Below are 21,310 nucleotides of genomic sequence, written 5' to 3'. Positions count from 1 at the left end.
CCCGTGAGGTTGGAAGTGGCCGTTCTTCGATTCTATCGAAAACGGATCCTTTCTCCGTATCTCTATTCTCTATATCCTACTCGATTTACTTTTTATTGTGAAAGTATGCACGACTTGGTGTAAAATAGATCTCTCAATAATTCATTGAAACATGAGCAATGTATTAAATAAAAAAAAAAAGCAGAAAAATGACAAAAATTCAATATTATAGATAGAAAAATACAGATAAAAAGTTGCGTGAATACGAATCGTTGTCAATGTCGGACTGGTTCTTTCATTCGTACGTTCCTTCAAGTTGTGTCCTCATAGCAGTTTTTTTCTTTACATCTCTTTCTCCTACTCTTTCTCTCTCTTTCTTACTCTTTCCCCGTTACTCCCTTGCCCACGAACTTCTTTTTCCTTTTCGTCCTTTTATACCTACCCACGAACGTCGCGCTTCTACATCACCGTCCTCCGTATCCTATATCAGGTGGCTCACACGCGATTTACTAAGAAATTCATTGGCTAATGAAATTAAATTCCAAATGACCACTTTCTCCCTTCCAAGACAAAGTTTATGCCGCATATTAAGTTCCGCGTGGCCTCTCGCAAAAGACTTACGAAAGTTCTTGACAAAAAGTAATCCAAAATTCGTCTCTCTCTCCATCTCTCTTTTTCTCTTATTTTCTTTCTTTTTTATCTTTCTTTTTCTGCTTTTTTCGTCGACATTTGCCAAAGTTGGTGTCTTCCTTTTCGTTGGATTCCTTATCGTCTTACAACTCGCAAAAGATGGGAAAGTAAAAAGAAATGAACAAGAACATAGAATAGGGGATAAAAGAAAGAACAGAGATAAAATACAGTAAGCATGCTTTCTATGTCTTCTGCAAATAATTAGAACGTACTGAACCCTTCGAGTTCACGAATACTCTTTTAATTTTATCCTCGTCTTCTATGCCCTCCCTTTTGTTTCATTTTAAGTTCATTCATTTGTTCTTTGCACGTAGTTAAAAGCAACACCAATGAACTCAACAAATCTTTTCCATTTTTCTTTTCTACTCTATTTTTTTCATTTTTTTTTATACGCGTGTGTATTTTAATTTTTCTTATTGCTTTATCACAAAAAATATCATTGCATTTCAAGATATGATTTCTCAAATTTTTAAATCAACACTTAAATAGGAGTAAGTTTGTCGATTTTGTTCATAAAAATAATTATCGATTAGTCTGTCGATAAAAATGTATTTTTTAGACTTTTAGAAAGTCGTATGAGTCATTCGATGGTATGAAAGAAGTCGATCGCGTGACATTTCGAAGAAACGAAAGGAAGAAATGAAGTGAAAAGTCTGGAACTGCGTGCAAAGTTTCGAGCTATAATTAAAAATCTAATTGGCAGACGCTATCATTTCTTTCAACATAATGTAGAAAAAAGAAAAAAAAAGAAAAGAAAGGAAGAAATAAAGAAAAGAAAGGGTGACTTTTTCCATTGCCAATTATTCGTCCCTCGATGTAACGCGAAATTGTGTGTTTGTGTATATGTGTATGCGTATCTACATATATTATATGAAAACGTGCAACGAAGTTATAGATTCTTTAATATTATCAAGATGAACACTTTTTGCGTGATAATTTGATTTTATTAACTAACATCTTGCAAGTCTCCAAGAAGAAAGAAAAAGAAAGAAATAAAATGTAAAACACTTCAAAAAACAAATTATTTTAACATAAATAAAATTACAAAAATTAATATAAACTATTTAAAAGAGTAGAGGAGTGGATACTTAGTGTGTCGCTGAGCTTTAAAATGAATGCGTGTTACGCTGCAAACTGCAAGCTGTTTACACGCATGGTGTCTCGGTGATATATTCACAACTCCAATTCGTGGCTTCCTTTGTACTGGCCACCCACGCATCGAACTCGAGCAGATACGGACAGGATGAACGTTAAAAGTAAAATTAAAGTTGACGTAAGGTCCGGAAAAAATCAATAAAATCAGCCCTGTCCAAAAACTATCTATTGATTTTAAGAATGTTATTAAAAAAATTAGCAAAGTGACAATAAATAGGATCCTTCAATGACACGTCAATTTAATGAAACCTGTTAATCATTTTTATTGTAAGAAAGAGAGAGAGAGAGAAATTTACAAGCAATTCTGAAAGAATTTCCATTTTAAAAATAATGCTTTGAATTATAGCTTGAAAACAAATCTCATTATCTACTTGTATATCTTCTCTTTAGATTTTGGCAAATCTCGAATGAAGTACTCAAATCATGAAAATGTTATTAAAGTTTAATTTGAATATCGTGAGGGCATATTAGAGAGAGGAAATGATTTTAAGAGAAAAAACGTCAAAACAATTGGATAACATCGAAGGATTTAGATTCTCGAATGGAAGGAAAGGAAAGGTTCGAAATTGAAGGGTCGGCGTGAGGTCGTTGGGTGAACCGCAGAGATGCGTGCGAGAACCGCTGAATCTTTGATGCCAAAGTCCGGCTACTGGTAGCATTCCCCATGAGGAAGTAAGAACTCTGAGCAACGATTAAATTAAGAGGCCGCATCCTGTCGGTGCTTTGACCACACGATCGATATGTAAAGAGGTTGACCTTTTTCAAAAACAATTCGAATTATAAATGACAGCATGGTAATTAACCAATCGTCGTTGACAGTTAAACGATTAAGTTCAGATTTATTTTATAAAAATGTGTAAATGGTTCTCTTATAATTTTGCGATAAAATTGTCTGCAAGCAAATTCGTAAAACAATTTCTTTCCTTTTTCTATTACAATGATCAATTATTCGTCTGTAACAACTATAAGATGAAAAGTTATGCAAAAGGGAAATAATCAATTAAGCGACCATACCGTCCAGTGTTATTCGTTTGGATGGAGGAAATGTGTGAAAAGAAAAGCGCAAGAAAATAGCATGGTGTTTAAGGCGAAGCAATGTTGGTAGCTCGATTAAGTAACAAGTTTTACGTCTATGCAAAGTAAATTGCTGTCCGATGAAAGCCGATAGAGGTTTAAAAGAGTGTGCGTAAATGCGTTAAAAGGAGAAAAGAGGAAAAGTAAACAATTCGAAAGAAAACGAAAAAGGAAGAAAAAGAAAGAGAGAGGAGGAAGTAAGAAAAGAAAAAAGGAAAGTCTGGGCATAATAAAGAATGGATGAGACATCGTAAGAGTGGACGAATGGGGAAGGGGAGGGGTGAAGAACTCCTGGGGTACAATTAAATGAAGAGGATACCACCCACCGATACTGTACGGGATAAGTTCCTTTAGAGAGTGATTAAATTTTAATCCACTTCTAATTAGATTTTTTGTCAAGCCCCGAACGACGTAAGGGCAAACTGCTGAGTTTATTCTACGAAAGCTCTTCGAAGAAAGGAAGCTCTCTTTCTCTTCTCTCTCCCTCTCTTTCTCTCTCCTCTTCTCCCATGTACTTTCTAAACAGAATCTTCAGTTTCGACGAAACATTATTAACACGTTGATTAGCGCATTACCCATTTATTGGTGACAGGAATATTTCCGCAAAGTCCACGTCACATACATTTAGCTTATAGTTCATTAAAAGAAGAAATGCATAACAATGTGATAGAAAGATAAGTATTTAATTACAAAAGATGATATTGTTAAAAAATAATCTATATTTATTTTTATTTTATCAAGACGAACACATTGTCACCTGCAGCTTATATGTATACTATCATTAAGGCGCGCGGTAAACCGAAAATCGTAGCCCCGTAAAAAAAATATCCAATTTACGAGTGGCAGTTAAAGTGTTAATGATAACGATGATTAGTTTTGAATTGCATTGTAAAATACGAAACTTAAACGTTATCATAGAAATGCAAAAATTCTTGCGTGACGATAAAGAATAAATGACGTTAACATGAAAACCTGTTTCGAGATTAATTTGAATGAAGTTAGCGATAAAAATGAGATTGGCTTTCCATTAGGACTTGGTCGTAGTCGTCGTTCGTACAGTGGCTATGTTAAAAGAGTGAAAGATTCCGTTGCAGACAAACCAATGTAGACCTATTACGTTTAACGAAGTCGTTCCTAAAAAAAGCCATCGCTGAGAATAAAGTTTTCAATTAAGTCATCGGCGTTCTTCGATTAATCGTACGGATGAAGCGATTGGTGCCAAGAACAAATCGAGCAAACTGAGAAGTCCAGAATTATTTCGTTATTAATTCGCGATAATTGATGTATAAATTAAAGGGTAATAGGTTCCGGATAAAACAGAAGGTGAGAGAGAGGGAATACGATTGGTAGGAGAATGAAAAGGTAAAGGTAGGAGGTAAGAGGAACGAGGCACGAGGCGCACTTCGTCCGTTTATTCGATCGAATTCGATCCCATGGAGTCGTAAATCTCAAAGAGAGCGATATTAAATCGCGATCAGTGTGCTATGATCCAAGGATCGTTGTAACTTTCGAGGGAGAGAGGTCTATAGAACCGCGAGTCGAACGAATCGAGGAGCAAACAAACGACGGATTTGGCTGGTTTCCTCCGACCACGGCGACCCTGGTCCCTTTCTCTTCTCACTCGCACACATACACACACACACACACACACACACAGAGCACTCCTGCGGCAATTCTACTTTGCATGCGAGCGTTCAGCCAGAGGTTCTATGAGAGCTTGGCGTCGTTCGCCAGTGGTTTCTAGCAAACGCCGATGATTCGAATGTGTAGGCACCGAAGCGCGTCGCGACCCTGGTCAGCAGTTACCGCAAAGTCGATTCTATTCTCCTACAGAGAAAGAGAAAAGGATTTAGTAGTAGGGAAGATGAGAGAAGGGAAACAAGAGCTCGATCCTACCGACCACCAAGTCAGCCGATTTTAGCGGCTGGTTTGCTTCGGAAGCATAGCCGATGATGTTTCCTACTACCAACGTACATCATCGCACTCCTCGAGAGCAACAGAGATGGAGAGAAAGCCAAAGAGAAAAGACGTAGCTAGCCTTTAATGGCCTATGCGCACCCTTCTCGGAAGCACTACCAGTAGGTACCCTTCGTCCCTTTATCTTCCACCTTTCTCCCATCTTTCCGAGCCAGATTCATTCTCTTAATTGAATCAGCCATCTAGAATTAGCAATTTTAGATTAGCTCGGATCACCTTTACCAGAGGTGCAGTTGCTCGAACGAGATTACCTTACTGGAAACGTAACTGCCATCATTAAAGATCGTGTACGTACTAGAACAGTGCGAATCGTTGCGATTCTCGAGTTCGGAATAGTTATGGAACGTAGTACAAAAGATATATTATCAGGAAAAGCATAAGAGAAAGACAGAGATAGAAAAAGAAAAAGAGAGAAAAATTTTACTCAATCAGCTGATCATCCAAAGTGAGATTGAAGATTTGAAATAAATTTGGTCTTAAGTTTATGTTATCTTCTTCCACTTTCTGGCAATGTATCGTAAACGTAAGCTTATAAAATCAATCGAAATGAGAAAAAGGGAAAGATGGCGAAAGTATTGTCGATCTAGTAGAGAAAATTTAAGGTAAATAAGAGTCTCCCGATCTCGTCAAGAAACCTTGGTTCATAGTCGTAGATCGACTCAAGGCTTATCTACTAGCCAGTGGCTATTCTCGAGAATTCGTCTAGAAGAATGAAGCTATTCTCGATAGAGCGTCCATCATCCTCGATTTCTGTTCACCCTGGTACGAACTATTTCTCCTCCGAGCGAATGCCCATCGATTTTTCTACTCTTTTCTGTTATCCTTAATCTACATGGAGATACTTTATCTATTATCGAAGATCTTTTAAGATCGTATAATCGAAATATTTAGCCATTCGAACGAGCTCTCTCATCTACGAAACGAAAAACGAAACGCCAAGAACTTCGAGAGATAAGAATAAGAGAAACAAAGAGAAAGAGATAACGAATATCGAAACGACAGTGGATTCTTGCGAAAAAGATTTTTGTTTCGATTGAACGACACAATGACTTCTTAGCTTCCTTTCTTCTACCCGTAATGTCATTGATATGCAATCCCACTTTAGGAGAATCGTTTGATACGAATTCACCGTCATCGTATTATGTAAATTAGTAACTCGTAAGTTTATCTCTAAGTCACAGCAAGAGATCTTCGCTTTCGTAGTTCTCCGTTCTTTGGAACGGGCTATGACGATCGGTGCTTACAATGTCTCGAAACGTTATTCGAAATAAAAGATGAATTAAAAACATTCACATAAAATTAATTGCATAGTCTATTTTTTTTTCTCACATTTAAATACCACAACGTGTCGAGTGATAGTGACTGCTATAATATCTTTTTTACTTATCACCTCGACATCGTTCATTCATATGATAAAGAAAAAATAAATTAAAAGAAAACATTCTATCTCTCGAAACAATTTCAATAAAATATCAAATTCATTGAACGATAATGTCGAAAACTATCCATAAAATAAGCGCGTAAGTATTTGGAAAAACGTGGTATGGGAGGAAAAACGAGATCGAGTAATTTGACCTCGATCAGAGATAAATGGATTTTATCGGATAGAAAAGAATCGTTTATATGTTCCTCTGTTATGTATTCTCTAAGTTTATCTTTACGTTTCCTTTTAAAATCATATAAAAATCGTTGTTATAAAGAAAGAAAGGAAGAAAGAAAGAAAGAAAAGGAAAGGAAAAGATAATAATCGGAGTTTTAATGCTTACCACAAAGGCGAAAAGTGAACTTTTATCAAAAATCAAGCTGAGTAAGAACGAATCAGAAGAGATAGAAAAGAAAATAGAGGGTTGGATAGGATCGATTGATCTCTAGGAGTGGTTCATAGGCTCGACGAGAAGTCACGCAGCAAAATAGAACATACTGAAATGAACTTAGTAATACTAGACAGGGTTCATCTAACGTTTATAAGTACAACCACATACCCCTACAAACACCCATGTATACACAAGAACGTTGAGACACTAACGTGAGAGCTTTCTCACGGCACGTTGGGAGATTAGTTGGCACGTTTACAGAGACAAGACCTTCTTTCTATCTATAAGAGATGCTACCGTAGAAGCACTCGTTACCTGATATTATTACCAGCTAATAGCGCAGATTCGACTGGCACAGCAAGTACCAAAAGTATTTAGTAACCGTAGATCCAGCAAATCGGATCCAATCTCAGTCTCTTCTTGCTGTCTCTGCTTTTCTCTCTCTTCTTCAATCTTTCCTCCCTACCTCTCCGTATTTCTTCCGTATACGATCCTCCATTTTCTAATAGATAAAACGGTTATCTTGCATTTGCACATATCGCTTCTATAGATACGGATCTAATCTGACAATAATACATACACTTATATAGGTAATGCAGTGCACGTAACGTGTCAGTTGTGAATAAAATAACAAACATACGATTGTACATGTACAATGGAGACCAATTGAATAAATAAATTACTCGGCTGAAAACGGTTACGTTACATTGTTCTCATTATAACGTCGATCGTTAAATACTTGTCATTTTCATACAAGAAACAGGATAAATGCAAGAGTTATTGAATGTTTTTCATAAAAGCTTTATCTCCTCGTCTAGGATGTCTTCGTAGATTTATCTGAAGTTACGACTACCTTAATAATAATAATAATAATAATAATAATAATAATAATAATAATAATAATAATAATAATAATAATAATAATAATAATAATAATAATAATCTTTATATTTTGATATAGTCTCGATCTCAAAGTAAACCCTTTCTCTTCTCTCTCTCTTTCTCTCTCTCTCTCTCTCTCTCTCTCTATCTCTCCTCTAACTTTCTCATTCTCTTTCTCTTGGGGACGGTCCTATTACGAAGTTACGAAAGTCTATGCGATAACGTGTAACTGTACTACCGGCATGATACGTAGATGCGCATTACTCAGAAAAGTAGTAAATATTTCAGACGAACCATGACTACCCCCCCAAGCGAATATATCTTCGAGTTCTATCTATGCGAGTTGCATCGTGCAAAGCAGCTATATCATATTCACGCACGACATACATCACGGTTATTCCGGCATATAACTGTCAGACATCGGAAAAATGTATCTTCCGTAAAGGATCAACCTTATCGTCGTTTAACCCAACAAAATTTCGATAAACTTCTCAATATTTACGCTCAATATTTAAACTGTATAACAGCTTCGTATAATGTTACCACGAGTGGTATAAAAATTCGCACGTTCTCGACTATTAGTACGACGCGAGAACTTTATCGATCGTCACATCGATGAAAATTTCAGGCAGACAATGAGATGAAAATGGTAGATTTTTATGGAAATTTTTGTAAGTTTAAATTAAAATGCATTTTCTTTTATATCGTTCTACAAGAACAGACTTCTCTGTATGGAGTGGTATGCGACTGATAAATGGTGAGAATCTTCGTTTTTCTCAGTAACAAATGGATTAACATAACCCACCAATAATAAACAGTTTATCTTTTTCGTTTTCCTCATTCTTTTGTTTCGTGCCAAATAGATACCTTACATGAAAAGCTATTAAATCGTATTATTCAGCTATTATTTAAGTATTAGTGCTTTTCCTTCCTTTCTTCTTTCCATTTCACGTTGCCATTTCGTACAACTCCGAAAAAGGTAGTGCTCAATCGGCTAAGTATTTTTTGCCACGTGCGTCTCGTCACGGAGTAATGCGTTTTTCACGCTTGCTCGAACGGCGTCCTCGTTAAGAAACACTGCTAATTATTTTCGGCAGCTTGTTAACTTTTCTAATTACTTTCGACCAATTTTTTTACTTTCACTTAATTTTCTTTCTTCTTTTTTTCTCTTTTTGTCTTTTTCCTATTGCATCTTTCGACATAGTCGCCATTTAAATCGTAATTGCGGCAAATTCTAAAAATTTGAATTTTTATGTTCAGAAATAAAAAAGAAATTAGGGAAAAAAAGAGAAAGAAAGAAAAGAAGATTCAGGTATTTCAGGTGAATTTTAAGTGAGATCTCAATCCGAATATATAAACAAGAATGCGAATAAATTTAAGGCGGGTACGAAAGAAACGTTAACGAAGACCATTTCAGAGAAAATAACACGAGACGGGATAATAAAGTCTAACTCGTTTCGATCTCTCACATAACAGGCAATATTCCGCCTCTTATCGTCCAAGAAATGGTCGATTAAGAAACGGGAACATAACAAACTAAACTTATAATTAATGATTTAATCTTGTTCTCTATATATCTTTTAGATAAAATTAAGTCCTAAGATATTCCAATAAAATAATAGTTGTTAGTTAGAACAATATATAACCAATATATGATTATTATTACTAAATATAGTTATCTCATTTTATTTATCACAAAAATGTCGTACAAATACATATAAAAAAAAAAGAGAAAAAAGAAACCAAAGTTAAAGAAATAAAAAAAAAGGAGAGAGAATATCCTTCCTACTCTAAGTGCGTACATAGTGCGTATGCATGCGATTTAAAGAATCACCGGTAATAAATAATCGTTTCCTGCCGACTCCTGTTTACGCTAGCCTATAAGAGGTTGGGTACACTGCGGTAGAGAAAGATGAGAAGAATAAAAAAAAAGGAAGAGAAGAAGAGAAAAGAGAAAGAAGGACTTTTTCGACGTCGTGCTTTCTCTCCTTAGGGTTGGTGGCGAACGACGAGGTCGGCTGTGGCGGCGGCGAAAATGTCGGTCATAAAAATGTCTCGGTAAGGAATGGCCTTAACGGAAGAGCCAGAGGACGAGCACGCAGGACAACCGTGCCTCCTTCAGGGCGATCGTCTCTTTCTTTCTTTCTTTCTTTCTTTCTATCTTTTTTACTTCTTTTTATATCGTGGGTGTGCATCGTCTTTTCTCCTCGTATTTACGAAGCGGATAAGCAAGTATTGGTCGACCCGGCCAACTTCCACCTCGAAAAAAAACTACGAACGGAGTATCGAGAAATAGAATGAAAGAATTGACCATCGTTGAAAGAATGTCACTGGTTAATCTCGTTTGTATGTAAATTAGAAGAGTAAACTTTCTATTTCTGTTGCATTCATTTCTTGTTGCGATCGTTCAAATGAAAAATTTCACCTAATATCTCTACATTGTAAGAGGAAAAGCTATATTACGATAGACAAAAAAAGAATAGAGGATGTACAAATTCAGACTAAGTTTCGTTTGTAAACCAAAGTTTATAATTCAATCGATATTGTATGTTCGTCCTTCCTGTTTCTCCTTCAATTTATTTTTTTATCGAAATATATTTCCGTTGTCATTATCTTTAATTTCGTTCATTTGATCATGCAGACTACATCGTACTTGTGTAAGGGTATTACAGTCTGATATAAAAAGAGATCACACAAAATACGTTACTGAATGTAATAGAACATAAATTCAACAAAAATGTATAAATGGATCTGGTTAGAAAAATGTTACGCAAAATGTTAAATCCATAAAATCGTGAAAAATGTCACAGAGAGAGAGAGAGAGAGAGAGAGAGAAATAGAAAGAGAAAGAGAGAAAGAAGCAGAGAGATAGTAATACGATGGCATCATCATAAAATTTTTCACGAGGATTGGTGCATCCGTTAATATCGCCATCATTTCGCACGTGCATTACCTTATCGCGACATATTTGAACAATGGTGGAAAACAAAAACACGAGCGATAATCACGTTTGCTGTTTAACCACTAGCATCACCGTCATTGGTCCCTCTCGGTCAGCATACCGCACGAACCAAAATCATATTTCACAGGTTTTAATCCGGTAATCGATGACACGATAACTGGGAGAAATTACCACAGAAATTTTGCGTGGTCTCCGTTTATCCGTGAATATTGACCACGATCATACGAAAAATTTTTTGCCCTATCCTCTCCGTCTCCTCTCTCCTCTCTCAACCTCTCATAGAAACTATCGAAATTGTTTCGATTGAAGTTGCAGAAAAAAACCAACGAATTGGTTTCGGTAACAGGTGTACAGGTAATATAAATTGAAAGTGGAAGAAAATAGAAGAAACAAAAAGAGTCACTCTTGTCGTCTCGTTCTTACATCGTAGACGTAAATTCTCGTAAAAGTTTCCTTTACGCTTTACTCGATAGTCTAAATTCAGTTTAGGAGTTGGAATCGTGCATAGGAGCGAAATATCACGTTTTTATCAGTGCTTTCGCATAATCTAAGAAAGTCGGTCTCCGCGAAAAGCTGTCCGACTGCTTCGCAGTTGGCCTCGCCGTTTACCTCTTCGAAAATACCAGTACATTCAAATTAAGTGTTATTTCTTACGACTCCTATTCGTATCATAAAACTAAACTATTTAAACGGAGCAAAAAGAACGAGAGGGAAGAGAAAAAAAGGGAGTTCCATCACGCAATACAAAACTAAATAATTTACTTCGACCCAGCAGTTTTCCTATTAAGCATGCAGGCTATCGTGCCATCGGAATATAGAGCTCTTCGTTTTTTGTCTATTTTTTCTTGAAAGAAGAAGAAATGGAAAGAGTAATATAGCGAGTATGGGAGAAAAGTAATGGAATTATAACGATAGCTTTGAAAGTAACGAGAAAGCCACAAACGAGATGATTGTCTAGCTGTTATATGTAGATGTAGGTACGAAACGGTAGAGAAAGATGGAGAGATATTGGCTCGGACAAGCCAATTAGGAAAGGATGAGTTAGATGGCACGTTCTTATATATCCTGGAGCTTCGTAATGTAAACAGCCAGCTCGTAGCCGCCTTGCGATCACCCCACCCTCCTGAAATATCACGAATCAGGTATAGGCGTAATCACGTGAAGCCCACTTGGAAGCTGCTTAACTGAGAGAAGTCATCCCGCGTGTATCCTCGACACAGTCATGGAATAACAAATTCAAAGTTATGATTCACCCAACAGAGGAACCTTATACCGAGGAATAATAAAATATCGAAAATGATTCTTCGCCGACTAATAATTGGCCGCCGGTTCTGTGTTTCGTTGGAAGGACTACAAGAGTCCATAGGATTCGCACTCTCTTTTTAACTTCAAAGCCAATTACAAATGCACTCGCCTTCAGTTTGCCAACGGCAGGGACGCGTTGTTAAAGTGAAGAAAGAAACGGAAATGCAAAACTACGACGAGCAGGAAAAGTCTCGAAAAGTCTAACGACTAATGAGAACGCATGTATGCACCACTCAATAATCGACGTTTCACCTTCCCTATAAGAATACATTAATTATCTCGTTACTTCCTACGAATAATTGCCTTTAATATAATCGATACTAGTAATATCGATGTATGTATTCCCGAATATTTATTAATCGTTCTTTACAATTCATGAAAAAAATCTACTGAAGAGATACGAACCTTCCTTTTTTATTTCGCACTTTTTCATTCGGTCCTTATCGATCAACCCACATAAAGTCAAAAGTCTTTGAACCTATGAAAAATGACAATGATTTTTACTTTCAATAGTCACACAAAAGGATAGATAAATTAAGAAAGAGAGGGAAAAAGAGAACTAAAGAAAAAAAGGGGAAAGATGAAAAGCTTCGAAGAGGGTTCGAAGGTCGCACACGCCAGTGGCGATATAGCTGAAGGTTCTCGCTGACAAAGATAAAAAATTGCGCCAATAAACGAATAATACCTACATTTTTTTCCACCAATCTTGGTAGGCTGCAATTATAATGGGGCAAGCAGCTGCAAGCCAGTGGTCCGTACCGACCAATTATCCTGTCTCAATGTAATCTATAGTTTCGAGCCCCGGACTTCTAAGGAGTCTATCATTAAATACAATATTTTTAGGACTGCAAATTGCTCGGTTAATTGCTCGTGGAAGGGCCGAAGCTTCGGCATTGCTCAAATACCGTCGATTAAGCCGAAGACGAAGTGCTCTTCGTCTTTCCATGAGGGAAGCGCTTCGCTGACGTCGGCAATAACGTAGAAAATAAAAATGATAATTTTTCAGACGCGGAATAGAACGGTAAAAATTCGAAGGGTGTGAAGAGCCTCGTAACGTTCAACCGTTACAATGGCTTCAGCCTAATAAGGAGCTACTTCATTAACTCGCTAAAGATTATTCTCTTGGTGGTGATGCGACCTAAAAATTGAAGTCAGATCCACCCATCGTGTCTTAGTCTTGACAATGGAGATTGAATTATATCGCTGGCCCTCGCTTTAAATTAATTATCCTTCTTCGATACGCGTCTCTTCAACGTCGTCTTTTCTTCTCTCTCTCTCTCTCTCTCTCTTTCCATCTCGCGAATTGAAGTCTTTTCTTTCGGTTATTCGAATAGCCGACATGCCAAGGAAGAATAGCTTTTTTATGATCGAGCGAATGTAATAAGCGATCCCGCATGATGAAATTTTGTATCGTACCCTTATTATGAAGCTCGAGACCCGTCCACTTTCTTCCGAGTGAACGTAAAGATGAAAGGATAAGAATAGAATAAGAACATGGTCGCAGATTTACTGATCAGTAAAATTAACGCTGTGAATTTTGTTTTCTTTTACTTATCTTTCACTCGTCTATTTGACTTATTAGCCATATGTTATTTAAAAGTAAAGTCACACGGCATTACTTACTCGCTTGGAACGATATTGTCATCTAAATATACATGAAGTCAACTCACCTGAAACAAAGAAACAAATATAATTGTTAGAATAAATATTGAAATGTAAATTTATCTGGTCCGCATGACTACGGAACTTTTTATAGAAACAATTGTAAATGTACCGTGTACAATGTCCGTCGAATATAAATATGCATGCACACTCTGATTTTTCTCATAGCATTGAAGAAAATCTACGACGTTAATTTTCATATTCGTTGTTCAACGAATATGAAAATTTAGACGATCAATAAACTTTAGCGTTGAATATATTCGCTAAACGAATGCAATTCTCATTATTTATAACTCTGCCTTTCTCTCGTTGATAATTAAAGAATCCTAACGATTATTGTGAAGCCGTATGAAAAAGCGAGGATGCTAACGATATTACTCACGCTACTTACTCCTTGTCGAGGTTAAATTTTTCTTTGCTTCTTCAACGATCTGTAATTATCTATCGTTGCGTTATCTACGTGGCGCCGTCTATAACTTCGACCTCGATAACGATATTAATAACAGTAATAATAACTCGAGTACTATTTTGCTTTACATAATTAGTGGGAGAGAGAGAGAGAGAGAGAGAGAGAGAGAGAGAGAGAGAGAGAGGGAAAAAAATAATACTCACGTGTTATGGACGATTGGGAAGACTAGCAAAATCGTAAGGAGTAAGGAAAAGGAATGTGCTAAATCGCTTTCACTTCTTGCGTTCGGCTCTTTGTAATTACCTTGTCTTATGCGTCTCCAACTGTCTCTCACTCTTTCTCTCTTTAGGCAAAAAATATCCGCCTAATAGATTTTGCTCGACTCAGACGTTGTCCGAAATCTGGTATAATTCCCTGACATCACGTTGTTTACTCTTTCCCCTTCCATTAAGCCTACGAATCTTTAATTAATTTTACATCCCTAAAACGGCGTGTTGCTAAAAAACATATACACATATACACACGAATACACAGATCCAATCGTATAAAAGGGATTGTGGTGCAAATGGCTCTTTCTTGCGAAGAAAGTGGACCTGCGTTCCACGAATCGAATTCGCAGCTTTTAGGGTTGCGATCAGAGGCGAAGAAAAGAAGAAAAAGGTGAGGGGGAAAGGAACGTTCCGATTTTTGTTCCTCGATGGCACCGAATTGGGGTCTAAAAGTACACTCTCTTTCTCTTTCGTACGGCTCGCGAATGAAGAAAGAAGAAGAAGAATGAGAGTGATAAATGGATGGGATTCAATTTGAGGCCAATCAACATTCTTCGTCTCTTCTCCTCGCACTCCTTCTCTTGTTCGTTCGTCTGTCTTTCACTTTTTCTCGTACATTTCCTACCCGTGTAGAGTACAACCTTCTCGTAGGTATATCCTCCTTCATGTATTTTCACGCACGATACCCACCTATTCTTGAAGAAACGTGCGCGATAACTTTGCCATACGAATAACCGTGGAATCTTGACTGTACAATCCGAGTGCCAGAAGGTTTTATTCTCTTTGAACTATACGTGACTCCGTGAGAAAGAGAAACAGAGAAAGAGATTACTAAAGAGAGAACGTTGTTACAGGTTTTACTGATGGCAACTTTCATTAAATTTTATTTAACTTCGGGAGCTTACGAGGATACTTAAAATACCGGATTACGCTAACACTTTAACGACCGATGAAAAGTACACTACTCATTAGCGTCTTTATCAATTATCGGTAATATTGTTTACTTTTCCAACCTTTTTATTAGCGAGCAAACGAATGCCCCATTTCCCGTCTTCGTCTTCGTCCTTGTTTAATGCTAATCGACATAAATCGATTTGCTAATTAATTTATCGTTGAGCATGCCAAACAGTTGGGCGCAATTATCAAAGAAATAGAAACCTACATCGTTAACTCGTTGACCATATCGTTAATGGCAGGTGCAATGAACCTTTATGGATACCCTTTGACCTAACGTTTCTAACTACAAATGTTCGCTTTAAGGTTACTATACCTATACGATATAGTATAGTGCGCGCTACAGCTTCCTTCGCATTACCATAGTTACGTGAAGGGTGAGAGAGGAAACCGAGAGGTCCGGGTACCTCGCCCTTTGTAACCGTGTCTGCAATTGCATCTGCTATCTCGAACAAGGCGCTCTTAAATGCAATTTTCGAGGTTTAATTGACTTTCCAACGTTTCAGGACTACTGTACAGTTTGTGGATTATACGTTCTACGATGCTCAGAACAACGCCGTACTTCCTAGATAGAATAGAAATTTTGTAAAATTGACGAAAAAACAATTACCACAGTAGATTTTGATGTATATCAATGTAAAGCGAGATTAAAATTAAATCTCTGCATATTAAAATACAATTGTTTCGATAGGAATGCGTAAGAATTTTCAAAAATAAATCTGACTTTGAAGAAAGTACGAAGAATGACTGAATCTCTATAAAATCTAGAAAAATCTTAACTCGTTTCGTAGAATCGTAATAAGAACATTTTCAAAGGTTTAGTGAATAGTGGAAGGTATTGTGTAAGTATAGGGTGTCGCGAAGGCAAACTAATTTCCAGTAGTCAAACAGAGGGATTCCTCTATTCGGGGGTATGATCGATCGTCTCGATCTAGACTCAGCGAATCGCGTGTAGTCTTTCTTAAACCAACGTAAAATAACGAAAGCTTATCTCCTTCAAGCAGGCCAAACTAAAGAGACCGAAGCACGCGTCTGAGTCGCGTCGAAACGCTTCGTCCCTTTTTTTCCTTTTTATTTTTATGTCCCGTTCTTCACTTTCTATAGAGAAAGACAACCTTCGGCAAACCCTTCCCTCGTCATCGATCATTTAGAGATCGATCGGACGAATCGTTGACGAATTGTTTTCGAAAGACGTCAGTTTTTCCCAAGGCGTCTCCGAATCGAACACATCGATCATAGAAGCGAGCAGAGTAGTTACATGCAATGAGGCAATTGCCGAATTTGAAGTACACGAGTACCTACGACTCGCAATTAGTTACCGCGAGTTACCTGAGCATTGACTTCACTCCCCCCCATATGAGTAACCGAAGAGGCAATCTAACGTTGATTATGTTGCAATTAATCATTGTGTTAGGTTGGCCTAGTTTCGTTGACATTGTCACGAGGACAGCAATGTCCTGCACGTAACTAAACCTATATCGTATGTAGGTCCATACATTCTTTTTTTTATTTAAATTATTAATCTTCTATACATTGGACTTGTTATAACTACGAATGTTTGTTCTCCTTAATTGAATTTTTATTTGACATATACTTATTTAAAAGTATTCGTTTACTTTGGACGTATCAAAACTAATTGCTTTATTTATCCAAAATTGAACGTTCTTTTCCCTTTCTCTCGGAAAATATTTGAAAAGTTTCGAACATTAATCATACGCGCGGTTTTAATAGAAAGTGAAACGTATAAGATAATATGATTTCCCAATAAAATAATTTTATGCGCGTGTCGGGTAAGGAAAATTCGGGCAATTGGTGAATATCGAGTATCAAAGTTACGTGATAGTAGGGTAGTAAGGAAATGAGCTCAACGAGTTGTAAAATCACGAAGCTTTGAAAGTCTCGTAAAGATGCCTTCTTCTAGCGGTTGCTCCAACGCTCGCGTGCCTTTTCCTAAAACGAGCATTAGAGCGTGCGAAAGCATCGTTCGATTTACCGTATTTCGATAAACCCTCAAACTCGGAAAAATATTTATTCGATGTAAGAATCATTGAACCGTCGTGCTATGAAAAATACTCTCAAACGCTATTGCAAAGCCATTCATGCGTTTTATCGACTCGATAAACGGCAAACTTCATGAAATAATATTATCATCGAGGTCGGTGTTCGGTGAATTGAAAGCGGATATAAAATCATTTTAAAGTTTGATATAGTTTCCGTATCTTATAACATATACTTACGTAGCTAGTAGCTAGTTACATATGGAAATAGTTATAAGGAACCGATCGGAAGGAGCGTTTGACGCGCTTCGTCAAGTGAACTACTTATGTATACATCGTAAGACGATTAATCTCGTTAGAAAGCCATCGAGAAACTTGATCGTATCGCTAACACGGCATCCCAAAGGCTTTTCACTTATACTATCACTCGAATTCAGATTCAGTAAACTCGTTCGACCTTGGGTCGTGACACGAAACGAACTTACCTATGCATCTGCATCCATCTATTCTTTCTCTTTCTCTCTACCTAATCTTTACGACTTTATCAAGGTCGACAGGAAGTACGAGGAAGGAAACGAGGGAATAATGGCAGGGTTGAATCGGTTGCGTTTGCAGTTAGAGATGAGACAAAATGTGGGCGAACGAATAGGTCTAGAGATGCTTAGGTGCTGCCGTTGAAACTCGTAATGAAATTCCTGGCATTATTAATATTGCCGAGATGGGATAGGAATAGCAGTCAACCGTCACGTGCTCGGCTCGACGAGGAGGATCAAGTCGCTGTCACGGTACGTACTAGACATCACGTCCAAGTTTATCCCAACCGAGCCACTTCCTCACCCTCCCAAAACCATCTTTCCGGCGGGAAAATTTCGCAATGCGCGTGCTTCTCGATACCTCTGCGGAGTTGGAGGCACGTCGACGTGCCTCCCCGTTACTGTTCCTGTTATCTACACGCACAGCTTATGCACCAAACGCATCCATGGAAATTTCAAATGTCAAACCTTCCCTTCCATGTTATCGCGTAACATAGTAATTTCCTCTCTATTTCCTACAATTATGTCTGCTCGTATTAGGCATGCCTTTGCACTCTTAAAGGAGTCACTGTTTTGTTCAATTTTATTATTAAATAGATCATACATTTCTTTCCAATTAGTTTTGTAATATTTATTCAATTTCAATTAATATGGTAACATTTTTTGTACCTACTCTAAATGTATTAAACCTGAATAGAAACTCGATCGATGAAGGCCGAGTTGAATATGCACATAGAATGCATTGTCTAATTCCCAAGGAAAGCGTTATTACGTGCATTAGTGCAGAGTAGAATAGCATTACCATTAATCGTCTCGGGCGATCATACCGCGGCATTAATAATCCGAGCCCATTTTCCTCAATTGTGGAGTGGTAACAGAACGGTTTCCGCTTTTGAGGATTCGCCCTTTCTCCTTCTCCATCGTGCTTATCTCAGCCTTCAGCAGTACTTGCGTGAAATTGATGGGCTGTCTCATTATTTGATCACTATTGTTTGCTTATCTTCGAGTGACTATCTCATCTATGAGAAAATAATAAAGAGGTAATGTCTACTGAATTTTCTCGTTCCATTAAGAATATGTATAATAATTTGGTAAGTAAAACCGTGTCGTATCTACGAAGTCCAACAATCCGCAGATTAATTCTGTGACGTAATTCACCGAAGTACTTCCGAAACTCAGTCACCTACTTCGGTCGAAAACTTGTCAAACAGTTTGGCGAAACTATAGGTTTACAGAAAGGGAGATCGAATCTTTCGTGTATTTCCGGTATCACGACGAAAGAATGGTCAGTTGGAATGTCATAAAGATTGGAAAAACTGGAACAAGATGAAAGACCCGAAAAAGATTTCGAGTTAAGAAAGTTTTATACATCACGAAAAATGTCGTCGCGTTCAACCCTGCTTATTTTTCAAAAAAAGAACTCTATTTTTCGTCGAAGAAAATGTTATTTTATGATGAAGAAATAAAGAGAGGAAGAAAAGGATGAAGAAAAAGGAGAAGAAGAAGACGAAGAAAAGTTGGAATTATTCGAGTAAACAACACCGCCAACCACCGGCGTGACCTTCCCGACGGAAATTAAATTCTCTATAATTTTTTTAGGGACTTTGCGGGCAACGCCAGTGAAACCCCCTACGTATTCATATTCATTCATACGTAAGCTAGTTTTTGTCCGTGGTCCTGGGCTTGATGACTAATGGCCCGCGGGGAATCGTTTCAGGTTAGCGACCACTACTAACGCTACCACCATCACCTCCACCTCCTCTTCTCCACCCGGTCCGGCATTTGTGTACACAATTTTTCACGGCTTTCGCGCGCACCGTCACTTCGTTTGTGGTGTCCCGTCCGTGATAACTCGAAATCGATTTCAGCTGAGGCTCGCGATCTTCTCGGATAGGAAGCACGAAAATAACTCGCTCGCCGAGTGACCTCGTGTACGATTAGTCTATAAAAACGTCAAGCTCTATAGGAAATATAGACTAACTCAAATCTACGATCTATCGTTTCTTTTTATCGTACTTATCGTTCTTGTGGATTCAGGCCAAAAAATTAACTTATTGAATTGCTATATACAGTGGTGGCCTACAATTGTCTGATATTCAGGCAATTATTTACTAATATTATATAATAATTTTTCAAATATACAATAATAATTATAACAATTGTATATGAACGTATACGTATACGATTGCAATTACGGTATAAAAATAATACAAAACATATAAGTAAGGATTACTTTAATATATAAACAAATACCTTAAAATATCTTACAATATATAATATCTTAAAACCGAATAAATTCAATTACAAATTTATCGACTATTTTATGAAAAAATATTGATTATGAAATAAACAAATAGCTATTATTTGAGGAGGAGTAGAGTTGAAAAACTCTTTGTACTTTTGATTCAACTTAATTAGCGTCAACTTCTCTCGTTCCTAATGGCATAGCAGCCATGATGAAAGAGCCGACGTTCTCTGGTGTTCTTCCCGCGAAATGACTGTTTATACACGCTCGTATCTCTTATATAATGGAATATAGATGTCAGGAGGTAGGAATATAACACGGTAAAACATTTACGTATGTAAGTACACATATACATTTTCATTCTTCGTTTACGCACACGTGCACGCCGATGAAGATAGCACACGTAAAAATGGTATTTAGAGCCAGATGATTGATGCTCCGAGAACTGGGACCACCTCGTTACGATCTTGCTTACTGGCGATTATTTCTCTCTTTTTTCTTCCTTGATCCCTCGTTGTTATCCCCAAGAGAGAAGATGAAGTGGGATACGGTCAAAGGAAGTAAAAGAAAGAAAGATACAGAAATAAACAGTAATGACACCTGTTCCAAGTAAACAGGAAAACATCTTTTTCATTCTTCAAGAATAAGAATAAAAACAAACATAAACAAAGTACGATTAATATCTTGAACAATTATTCAATGCAATTTTCATTCGTGCATTTATTATAAACATTGAAGTCAAAGGAAGGCCTTTGAAAGCTCAAAGACGAAGGAAGTAGAATCGATCGGTCGTATTTTCGACTGACAATGAAATAAAATCGACAATAAATGGAGAGAGATAGGAAGGGGATAGAAAAAGAGAATTAAATAGATATGGACAAAGAAGATTTGAAAATTCTTGTTATAAAGGAAAAAGCAGAAAAAATCGTGAAAAGTCTTTTCTTTTCATGTCTACGCTTCGATTCCTGGAAAAAAAAACACGTGACTGATGAAAGTAATTTGAGGACGGAAGCATCGCCTTTCGCGCTCCTTCGTTCACCTTCGTTTTCCCTTCAGAAAACGCCCTACGTTTCTCTCTCGTTTCATCTTCCGACAGAAAATCTATCTTTTCCGACGATCAAACCGCATTCACCATCATGACAATGCGTTGATCTCTCTACTCATTCGGCTTCCCCTTTACGTTCTTTTGCGTCGAAAGAGAGTGAGAAAGAAAGGATAGAAGGGAGAAGTCTAACAAATGAAAAGAAGATCTTTCTCTATCACCACCCCTCCGACTCTCACCCTAGCAACGAGTTTCATGTAAATAAATATTGTCCGATGATTGATTGTATGTTTCTCGCATACATAGGACCTAACATCAAGCAATTTGACAGGATACTGAAAATGATAATATGTATGTGTGT

At 37.3% G+C, this 21,310-nt stretch overlaps 1 long non-coding RNA gene across 1 annotated transcript in view; it reads right to left on the bottom strand.

The window, feature by feature from the left end:
- LOC149032635 (uncharacterized) overlaps nucleotides 1-21,310 on the bottom strand; it is a 197,032-nt gene that overhangs the window by 132,358 nt on the left and 43,364 nt on the right. The window lies entirely within an intron of this gene.

The sequence above is a fragment of the Polistes dominula genome, unplaced genomic scaffold (assembly GCF_049000335.1).
Source record: "Polistes dominula isolate Pdom_NZ unplaced genomic scaffold, Pdom_raw_medaka contig_73, whole genome shotgun sequence".
Taxonomy (NCBI): domain Eukaryota; kingdom Metazoa; phylum Arthropoda; class Insecta; order Hymenoptera; family Vespidae; genus Polistes; species Polistes dominula.
Note: the sequence above shows the minus strand (reverse complement) of the source record. Positions and strands in the feature narration are given on the sequence as shown.